Source organism: Arvicanthis niloticus, chromosome 4 (genome assembly GCF_011762505.2).
Source record: "Arvicanthis niloticus isolate mArvNil1 chromosome 4, mArvNil1.pat.X, whole genome shotgun sequence".
NCBI lineage: Eukaryota > Metazoa > Chordata > Mammalia > Rodentia > Muridae > Arvicanthis > Arvicanthis niloticus.
Window position 1 is genome coordinate 118625160 of NC_047661.1, and position 10584 is coordinate 118635743.

Below are 10584 nucleotides of genomic sequence, written 5' to 3' on the forward strand. Positions count from 1 at the left end.
AAAAATAATACCACCAGCCAAGGATAACAGAGCCTCAGTAATTAAGGGTTCATGAGTGGAGCAGTATTACAGGACTGTTGATGTAGTTCAATCTTGGAAACATGCAGGTCCAGAAACCCCAGGGAGTCTACTCAAGAGACACCTCATGTGCACAAGCTTAGCTATACCTTGGAGAGAGTATGCTCTCAAAATACCTATCTCTTCTGCTTCATCACAACCCACCCCACCCATTCTCTGATGTCATGGTTTAGAGTATCACTACTAGGGTCCATCTGTTATGCAATGCATTTAACAGCTTTGAAGGTGACCTCAGAAGCCCCCACTCTGCTTAGCTTGCAAAGGGAATGAGAAGTAACAACCTCACATGGTCCCATCTGGAATGCAAGGAGACAGAAGGGAACATGGATGTTAATGCCCCCTTGCCAATTTGTATCACTCTAATACGTCTATGTGGAATTTGGTGGAAATGCTACAATAGGTTGCACAATGTCTTAGTTGTGTGCTTTTATGTAAGGAATAATCACACCTTTAAATTTGGAAGGTAGACCTAGATGTATATAGCACCAGAGAATTTTGAAGAACAATAGGCAGAAATTAAGCCCAGTTGTCTTTATTCTCTGAACCTGTTGGTTGGTCATCAGGACCAAATGGCAGTAATTTTTAACATGAACTGGTATGAAAAGATTATATCAATCTTCAAATTATATTTACCATGACTGGAGAATGACAAAACCAACTCACACTGGAAAATATGAAGGACTTTATCATCACATCTCTCACATAAATTTTAAATACAACATTCTTGTTTTCTTTCACAGCAGATACCTCACATTTTATTGATTTTAAAGTTACCATTATTAACACATTAGTTACACAAAGTAATAGAATTCATGATGATATTTTGACATGCTTATCCTACTTTCCTATGCTCGTTTCCCCACTGGTCTCTCCCCACTTCCCAGGCCTTCTTCAGAGTTCCTTATAGTGTTTTTTATATCTTTAGACCATCTTTGCTTGTTCTACATTTGAGGGAAAACGTAATTCTGGTCCTTCTGTGACAGAAATATTTCACTTAACCTGCTATCCTAAAACAGTATCCATATTCTTGAAACTGACAAGATTTCATTCTTCTTTATGGCTGAATCTACTTTAGAGCATGCATATGTGTGTACACACACACACACTCACAAATACAAATGCATTCACACACACATACACATCAATACACATGCTGATATACACATGTATCCACCACACTCACCATTCATTTATTCATTTATATTCACACACGTGCACTCTCACACACACCAACACATACACATCAGCACACATACCCACATACTCTCTCTCTCTCTCTCTCTCTCTCTCTCTCTCTCTCTCTCTCTCTCTCACACACACACACACACACACACACACACACACACACACATTCACATACATTTTATTCACCTCTTCTTGGCAAGCACCTATGGTTCCATTTTTTGGCTTTTCAACTAATGCCAAAACACACATATCTATATAGGTGTCTCTTTTCTCTGCTTATTTCCTTCAGACACACACCCAGGAAGCACATACCTCATTTGATAGCTGTGGTTTGGGGGTTTTAAAAAAAATCTTCATACTCTTTCTCATGGAGCTATATTAATGTACAATCCCATTCATAATACATAAGCAGTTCTTTATTTCTACATTTTCAACAACACATGATGGTTATTTTTTCTGTAATGGTGATTTGAACTGAAGATAGAATTGCATTATAGTTTTAATTGCATTTCCCTTGGTGGCTATATCAATAATGTAAAAGTTTCTATTTATAAGCCGTTGGCAATACTACTCAGTGGGTAGCCCAACAGGAAAGCTGGCTACTTAGCACTGGGAACTACATCTGGGAAACAGAAACCTCAGTTGACTGAGGTTTATAAGTTGACTCACATACCAACGCTTTCCTTTATTCAAAAATGCTTATTGTAGGACTGGTGATGTGTCTCAGTTGGTAGAACACATGCATATGAGGGTAAGTGTTGTGTGCAGAGGCAATCTAAATTTCCCACTAGTCATTCTACTGGAGCGGGGAAGACAGTGGGCTCAGCTGCAACCTGCTGAAGTTCCTTTCAAAGAAGAATGCAAGAGGCTCCTGGCATCTTTACAAAATGTATTGCTGGTAGTGATGAAGTAGAATGAAGGCACTGTGAGCCATGTGTTCAGTGCAGAGAGTTTCCGTCTAAACTCCAGAATGTATGAACACTGAAACTCAGATTGCTTTATGGTGCCTCCCTTGATGGAGAGTAACTGAACAAGGGGTTCCGTACTCAGGATGATGCTTTCTTAACAGAACATCACAGACTGAACATACTGAGCATCAAGGTATGTGGACATCTGTGAGATGGGAACAGCTACTGCTTACAGGCCAGGATATACAACAATAGATTTCAGAATGCCTTAGTGGACCTCTGAGAAGACTGCAAATAACTGAAGAGTATGCAGAGAAGACATGGGGTGCTGGTTCAGTCAGAGTCTTGGATAGTTGAAGGACCTGCCACCATTGGAATTTCACAGAGAGGCAGAGGCAAGCAGAAGAAGAGGAAAGGTTCATGGTAAAAGGAAGCTCTGGGTATCTTCTGATTAATGACCATATTCCTGGGAATGGAGAGAGAGAGAGAGAGAGAGAGAGAGAGAGAGAGAGAGAGAGAGAGAGAGAGAGAGAGAAATATAAGCACAGTAACTCACATATTTGATTAGTTCTATTGGGCAGTGTGATGACAGAAATATTTTAGTTATTGGTCAAGATGATGTTCCATGATTTTATCAACTTTGTCTCTGAGTGGGTGTAATGGTTAATGCTGTTTGTCAAGGTGGTAAGATCTAGAGACACCTAGGAAGTGAATTTTTGTGCATGTCTGTGAAAGCATGTCAAGACTGATTGACTTGAGAAGATCTACACTTAATGTGGGCAGTGCCAGTACATAAGCTTGTGTTTCAGAATGAATCTAAGCTACCACTTGTATTGAACCAACTGTTCACCTTGAGGCTTGGCTCTGCAGATGTCATGGCTGCCATGGGGCTGCACCCTCTTACTCACCCACCTAAATTATCTTGAATGATTTGAATTGAAACTCCCTAATGCCTAGTAACTCACTGCTTCAATGTGCACCTTTCCTGCATGCACACAGATACAAATATCTTCTAATATGCTTTGAACATGCTGGTGTTGAAGGACGTTTGCTCACACTGTAAATCCAAAGGGTTTTTTTTTTTTTTTTACTGGAAAACCTGTTTTTAGTTGTAGTGTGGCACAATCTTATCACATACATGTAATTCAGGAGACTTAAGTTTATGAAAAGAACTAATTGGATCCTCCATAATATAATAAAAAAGGACATCCAGTTCTGGAGGCATTACATTCAATACTGATGCAAATAAATCAGAAAAACCATGTTATAATCAGAAAAAATAAGTAAAGTTGCTCAGAGCCCTTATGTTTCAGTTCAAAAGATCAAGATTTATGCCATTCTTAATACCATAAGAATGACAGATCTCATCATTAGATCTTCCTAAATCTCTCAATATAGTTAGTTACAATATGCAGAAAGAGTCGTTTCACATGGTGAGACTGCTGAGTGTATTCTGAATGATCGAAATTAGCTTTGCTATTCATTCAACTACAACAAATAACTAAAAATAGAAACCATCTATCATATATGACACGTATCAGGCCCTCTAGCATAATGTAATGCTGATATTGATCAATTAATAACAGGAAATGTGCTAGAAGCCTCATAATTTTATAAGAAACATCATGTTAATTACAAATATTTGAAGAAAGATATTTCTATCACTTTACAACAAGACAAGTATATTAGAATGAAATGTCCTATTTATTCTTTCTATAACAAATATTAACTGCCTTATTAACTATTATATTATAATATTATATTATAATAATATATCCAGCTGCCCCAGGATATAGCCCCAGTCACAATTACATGCAGTTCCAATGACATATAGCCTCCACTGTATACCATGCTTGGATATATTTTGTTATATTATAACATATATATATTTGTTATAATTAATTATTAACTATTATATCTATTGCTGTAAAGAGATACTATGAACAAGGCAAATCTTATAAAATAAAGTTTTCAACTGGGGGCTTCCTTACAGTTGTAGAGGATTAGTTCATAGTCATCATAATGGGAAGCAGACATGCATTACACTGGAACAGTAGCTGATAGCTTTACATCTTATGTGCAGGCAGCAGGCAGAGCAAGGGCCTGGACCTGGTGTGGACTTTTGAAATTTCAAAGCCCACCTTCAGTGGCACAATATGTCCAACAAGAACATACCTCCCAATTCTTCCCTAAAAGTTCCACCAACTGGGGACCAAACATTTGAATATATGAGCCTATGGAGCCCAGTTTCACTTAAACCACCACATTAACATAGAGTACAATGGTGATTTCTGTGCCTGAGAATAGAGAGAAAAGGCAGATATTGATCAAGAGAAATGAACATAATAAAGTACATATTAGTTTTGAAAGTCAAATGGTGACAATTAGTACAGTAATAGATTTTATATCTGAAAGCTACAAAAGAGTAGACCTAAGTGTTATCATGATAAAAGGTAATAATTTGAAGAAATTTATACACAAATTTCTTTGAATGTATTATTTAAAAGCATAAAAGTATATAATAAATTAAAAAATTATGTCATATGGCTTAAATACGTACAATGTTCATTTGTTAAAAATGTGACAAAGATGAATAAAAAAACTTAAGAAAATACCCTAGAAACACAAGTATTGGCCATCTGAGATACAAAGTAATATGTCTGTAGGGGTTATCTTAGCTATAAAGTCTGGGACAACCATGAAGGTGGGAAACAAAACATATCCAAGCATGGTATACAGTGGAGGCTATATGTCATTGGAACTGCATGTAATTGTGACTGGGGCTATATCCTGGGGCAGCTGGTCAGCAGAATCTCTGGGAAGGGAGACTGTGAAGCTAAAAAGGAGGCTGAGGCAGAGGATTTTCATATCCAGGAAGAATTTGAATTTTTGGTTAGGACCATGGAATTAAACATTGTAGGAAAGGACTCAAAAGAGTAGAAGTTTTATTGATCAATAAGTCCCTCAGCAGAAGACTATATCTTTACTGCCTAAATTGTGTTTTCTTGTCTTGGGTAGCCAGGCAAAAGAGGTTCTTAAGTGTTTCCTACAGTCACAGGATTTTATGGAGGACTCCATCCTGCAGTCAGACAAAGCTCTTACAGAGGGAGAGAGGGCCATAAAAGGTAGGTAGAGGATTCAGTTATTGGAAGAGTGGGTATATTCTGCAAAGTCCTGACTGATGTGCAGGAAGGTTCTCATGAAGCATGGATTTTCCTCTTGCCAGCAGTCATGACCTCTCCTAGATGTGGAAACAAATAAGGGATTTGGAGTTGTGTTGTATGTCCAGTCAATTAGTACCTTTCCATCATGTTAGGGACCACAGTGATGATGGCCTGGCTAATGGGAGTACTCAGAGATTACCCTACGAGCCCTAGCTACATTCTGACTGTGGTGTCTTTTCTTTCTTAAACATCTGTAGAACAGCTGAGCAGACAAAGAAGGAGGTGGCTGAGAAGGAGCTAGAGCTGCTGAGGCAGAGACAGAAGGAGCAAGAGCAGGTGATGGAGGCTCAGGAGGGAAGTTTCTGAGAAACATTGCTAAACTTCAGGAGAAGATGGAGAGAGAAAGGGAGATGCTGCTGAGGGAGCAGGAGAAGATTCTGGAGCACAAGCTGAAGGTGAAGCATCTGGGGCTTGGCAGAGCCAGACCTGGTGCTGTGACTCACTGGGAGGGGAAGTGTTAATCTTGAGCCTGTAACTTCAACTGCAAACATTTTATCTGAGTCCACTTGGGTCTTACTGAAACCTGTGAGCACACAAGCTTCCAGCATCTATGTAGGGTTAGACTTTGGAGTGTGCAAATAGTGTCCCTCAGGGTTCTGAGCTGCTGTTTGGTAAGTTTCTTGGATGGTCTTCTTGAGCTACACTTGATCCTTCCCACTAGTCTTTAGGATTCTAGGCTTAACCTTCAAAGAGACATGAGGTAGGCCCATCTAGTGTGAATGTATCAGACTTAGCCCAGTATAAAACAGGAGGAGGATGGAGTTGGGAGATGGCTAAGTCAGTAAAGCTCTCATTGTGCACACACAGGAAGCTGATTAGGATCTTCAGAACCCAGGTAAAACTCTGGACAAGCGACATGTGCCAGCAACACTGGCACTTTTTGTTAAGAGACAGGAGGATCCTTGGGGCTTTTTAGCCAGCCAGCCTATTAGAACCAACTAGCTCTTGAGTTGAGGAGAGATGTTATCTTTGAAATGAGGCTGTAGAGTTGGCACAGTTGTTAAGAGCACTTATTCTTACAGAGGACCTAAGTTTAGTTCCCATCCAAACCTAAAGTTTCATGAGATCTGAACCTTTCTTTCATATCCAGGGGCAGCACAGATACACATATTACACACTCATGTAAGCAAATACTCCAACATGTAAAATAAAAATAAATATATTTTATAAAACTAAGGTGGAAGCAATTGAAGAAGATATTTAAAAATCAACCTCAAGCCTCCATGGATCTGTACAAACACATTCATGTTTGCCCACTTAAACATGTGCTCCCACATGCACAAAGAGAAACAGAGTAATTAATTTAATTGAAAAATTAAATAATACAACAAACTAAAGGATAATGCAATATCATAATAAATCTATTTATCCCAATGCCTTCTCCATCCATCCTATCCCATGCTGTAATTTAATAACCAGTGTTCTGTATACAAGGTCAGCATTCCCATTATCTGTTAAATAATCTAAGAGATATCCCCTCATTAGAATTGAGAGTCAATTTTAGTTCACCTTCTTTCTGCAATCTCTCCCACAGGGCATTTTTTGGTGTATATTGGAACAGAATTCTTCACCCTGTATGAGGAGGTGCTGAGGAATCCCTCCGTATATGTAAAATCATGGGTATTTCTATTGATATGTATGAATGTCTTGAAATATCAAAGACCTTTCTGAGTTGGTAGAGAAGTAGACAATGGTATTTAAGACAAAGTTATGAAATACAAAAATCTGCCTGAAAATAATGGCATATTTTTTTGCAGGTCCAAAAAGAACTGCTTAGTGAAGGATTCAGAAAGAAATCTGATCCAGATCAGATTTCTGATCAGAAAGAAATCTGAATTCATTCTAAAGATAAAGTCAGTCAACTGATAGAAAAGATTGAAAGAAGAAAGAAATCCTTAGTGTTTGCTGACATCCTTGACACAGTTGGAACTGCATTCCTTATGATTTTACCAGGAGCTGGTAAATTATGTGGTGCAGGGCTAAAAGTCCTTAGCTCACTTATGAAGTAGTCTGAAGAGATCCTGGGAAGGCCAGGCTTCTATTATTTTGATACCAAACTCTATACCTAGATTTTTAAATAAATGTCCTAATTTAATAACCCATGTTACAAAGAAGGTCAGAACTCCCATTTGTGGGAAACCATGGCAAGGCCTTACTCTTGGCAAACACTAACTCTTGGCTCTCCTATCTACTATTCTTCTTTCTGCTTACCTTCCATGATTCACTTGCTGTATTTTCAGTTCTCAGAACTTCAAACAAGGCCTCATAGCCACCCACCTTAGTAACCCTTCCTCCTGATCTCTAGATTTAGCCAACATCCTGCTAGATAGATGTTTTTAGAACCCCTGGTAACAGCAAGGCTTTGTGAGAACAACAGGCATAATCTAGTTAGACCCCACAGCTGCAGCCAGCTTCCTCCACCAGCAAAGCTTCTTTCCCTTCCTGCCTCTCCCCATATCCTGTTTTCAGAGTATATAACCTGTGTGAACAATAAAATCTTTGCCAGCTTCATCAGACTTCTTGACTTGCTGTGCCTCCTTATTTTCTCGGGCATCTCAATCTTCTCCACAGGGTCTAAGGGTCTTAATTGATTGTCCAGCTAGACTGGACAGCATCAATAGCTAAATTATCAGACACTGCTTCATTAGAGTTGAATTCTGTGTCAGTTCATTATCAGTTATATTCAAAGTTAAAGATACAAACCAATGATTGAAAAATATAGGGATCTGGCATTCATAAATCCCATCAACTTTCAATGACATAATCTATATAATAAGGAGGGAATCCAGTCAGAATATAGTGAAATTGTTTTGAGAAAAGATGTAAGTAAATCAAACAAACACATGGTCAAATGGAGACACATTAGCAATTGTATTCTAGTTGCACACTACAGGTAATTTGTTATAGCGAGCTCTTGTAAAAACTGACAAGTGGTTTTCATAGGACAAAGTATGAAAAAATGTTGGATTGATAATAAACACTGTGCAAGTTAAAATTACGAAACATTTGTGTTGCTTTTCTTAATATATGCAAAGAAATTTGGTTTGACTGGACCCTTGTGCACAAGGGGTTAATTGAAATAGTGAGTAACTACCATTTTCTAAGAAGACAATGAGAAACCTGCCCTTGTCATTCTGCAGCCCATGGTACCAGTTCTCAGGAGGGATGTGGAAAGGCATGGAGCCTTGGGATAGACAAGCCCTAGAGTGCTGTAGGAACACTTCATGCATATTTAGTTTGAGAGACCAGAAGGCTGAGACAAACACAGTACAGCAAGGCCCACAAGGTTTCAGAGGAAAACAAAGATTTCATTGGGAACTGGGCTACAGGCCATTCTGGCTCCATTCTGGCCTCAAGACTAGCTAGAGTGGTGAGTGTCCTGTGTACCTTTCGGGTGTGTATTATCTTTTTAAAATTTATTTTTATTGGATATTACATTTACATTTCAGATTTTATCCCCTTACACCATTCCTCCCGCCAACCAGGAACCTCCCATCCCATCCGCCTTCCTCATGCTTCTATGAGGATGTGCCCCCACCAACTCCTCCACTCCTACCTCCCCACCCTCGAATTCCCCCCCCCACTCAGTGTTCATCCTTTATGGGACCAACAATATCCTCTCCCATCTATGCCTAACAAGGCCATCCTCCCCTTCATGAACAGATGAAGTCATCGGTGCCTTCCTGTGTATTCCCAGGCTGGTTATTTAGACCTTGGGGAGCTCTGGTTGGTTGGTGTTGTTGTTCTCCTCATGGGGCCACAAACCCTTTCTGCTCCTTCAGTCTTCTCTCTAAGTTCTCCATTGGGAACCCCTTGATCAGATCAGTGGTTAGCTGTGAGCATCTGCCTCTGAATATGTCAGACTCTGGCAGACCTCTAAGGAGACAGCTATATCAGGCTCCTGTCAGCATGCACTTCCTGCCATACACATCAGTGTCTATCTTTGGTGACTATACCTGGGATAGATACCCAGTTGGAGTGGTCTTTAGATGGCTCCTCCTTCAGTTTCTCTCTCACACTTTGTTTCCATATTTGCTCCCTTGAGTATTTTTGTTACTCCTTCTAAGTAGGACGAATGCATCCATACTTGGTCTTCCTTCTACATGAGCTTCATGTGGTATGTGTTGAGTCTTGGCTATTCCTAGCTTTTGGGCTAACATCCGCTTATCAGTGAGTAAATACCATGTGTGTTCTTTTGTGTTTGGGTTAACTCACTCAGGATGATAATTTCTAGTTCCATCTATTTACCTAAGAATTTCTGAAGTTCATTATTTTTAATAGCTGAGTAATACTCCATTGTGTAAATGTTCCACATTTTTTTGTATCCATTTCTCTGTTGAAGGACATCTGGATTCTTTCTAGCTCCTGTCTATTATAAATAAGGCTACTATGAACATAGTGGAGCATATGCCCTTGTTATATGTTGGAGCACCTTCTGGGTATATGCCCAGGAGTGGTATAGCTGGATCCTCAGGTAATGCTATGTCCAATTTTCTGAGAAACGGCCAGACTGATTTCCAGAGTGCTTGTACCAGCTTGCAATCCCATCAACAATGCAGGAGTGTTCCTCTTTCTCCACATCCTCGACAGCATCTACTATCACCTGAGTTTTTGATCTTATCCATTCTGACTGGTGTGAGGTGGTATCTCAGGGTTGCTTTGATTTGCATTTCCCTGATGATTAAGGATGTTGAGCATTTCTTAAGGTGCTTCTCAGACATTCAAATTTCCTTAGTTGAGAATTCTTTGTTTAGCTCTGTACCCCATTTTTAATAGGGTTATTTGGTTGTCAGAAATATAATTTCTTGAGTTCTTTGTATATATTGGATATTAGCCCTCTATCTATCTATCTATCTATCTATCTATCTATCTATCTATTGGATGTAGGATTGGTTAAGGTCTTTTGCCAATCTGTTGCTTGCTGTTTTGTTTTATTGACAATGTCCTTTGCCTTACAGAAGCTTTGCAATTTTATGAGGTTCCATTTGTGAATTCTTGATCTTAGAGCATAAGCCATTGGTGTTCTGTTCAGGAACTTTTCCCCTGTGCCTAAGTATTCGAGGGTCTTCCCCACAGGTGTGTATATTCTTGGTGGTACAAATACCAAGATATTGTAGCTATTTGACTTTGCAATGGCTGCTGCTGAGTGCTTTTATTAAGATCTAGAGTAAGAGTAAGGGTTTTTGTTT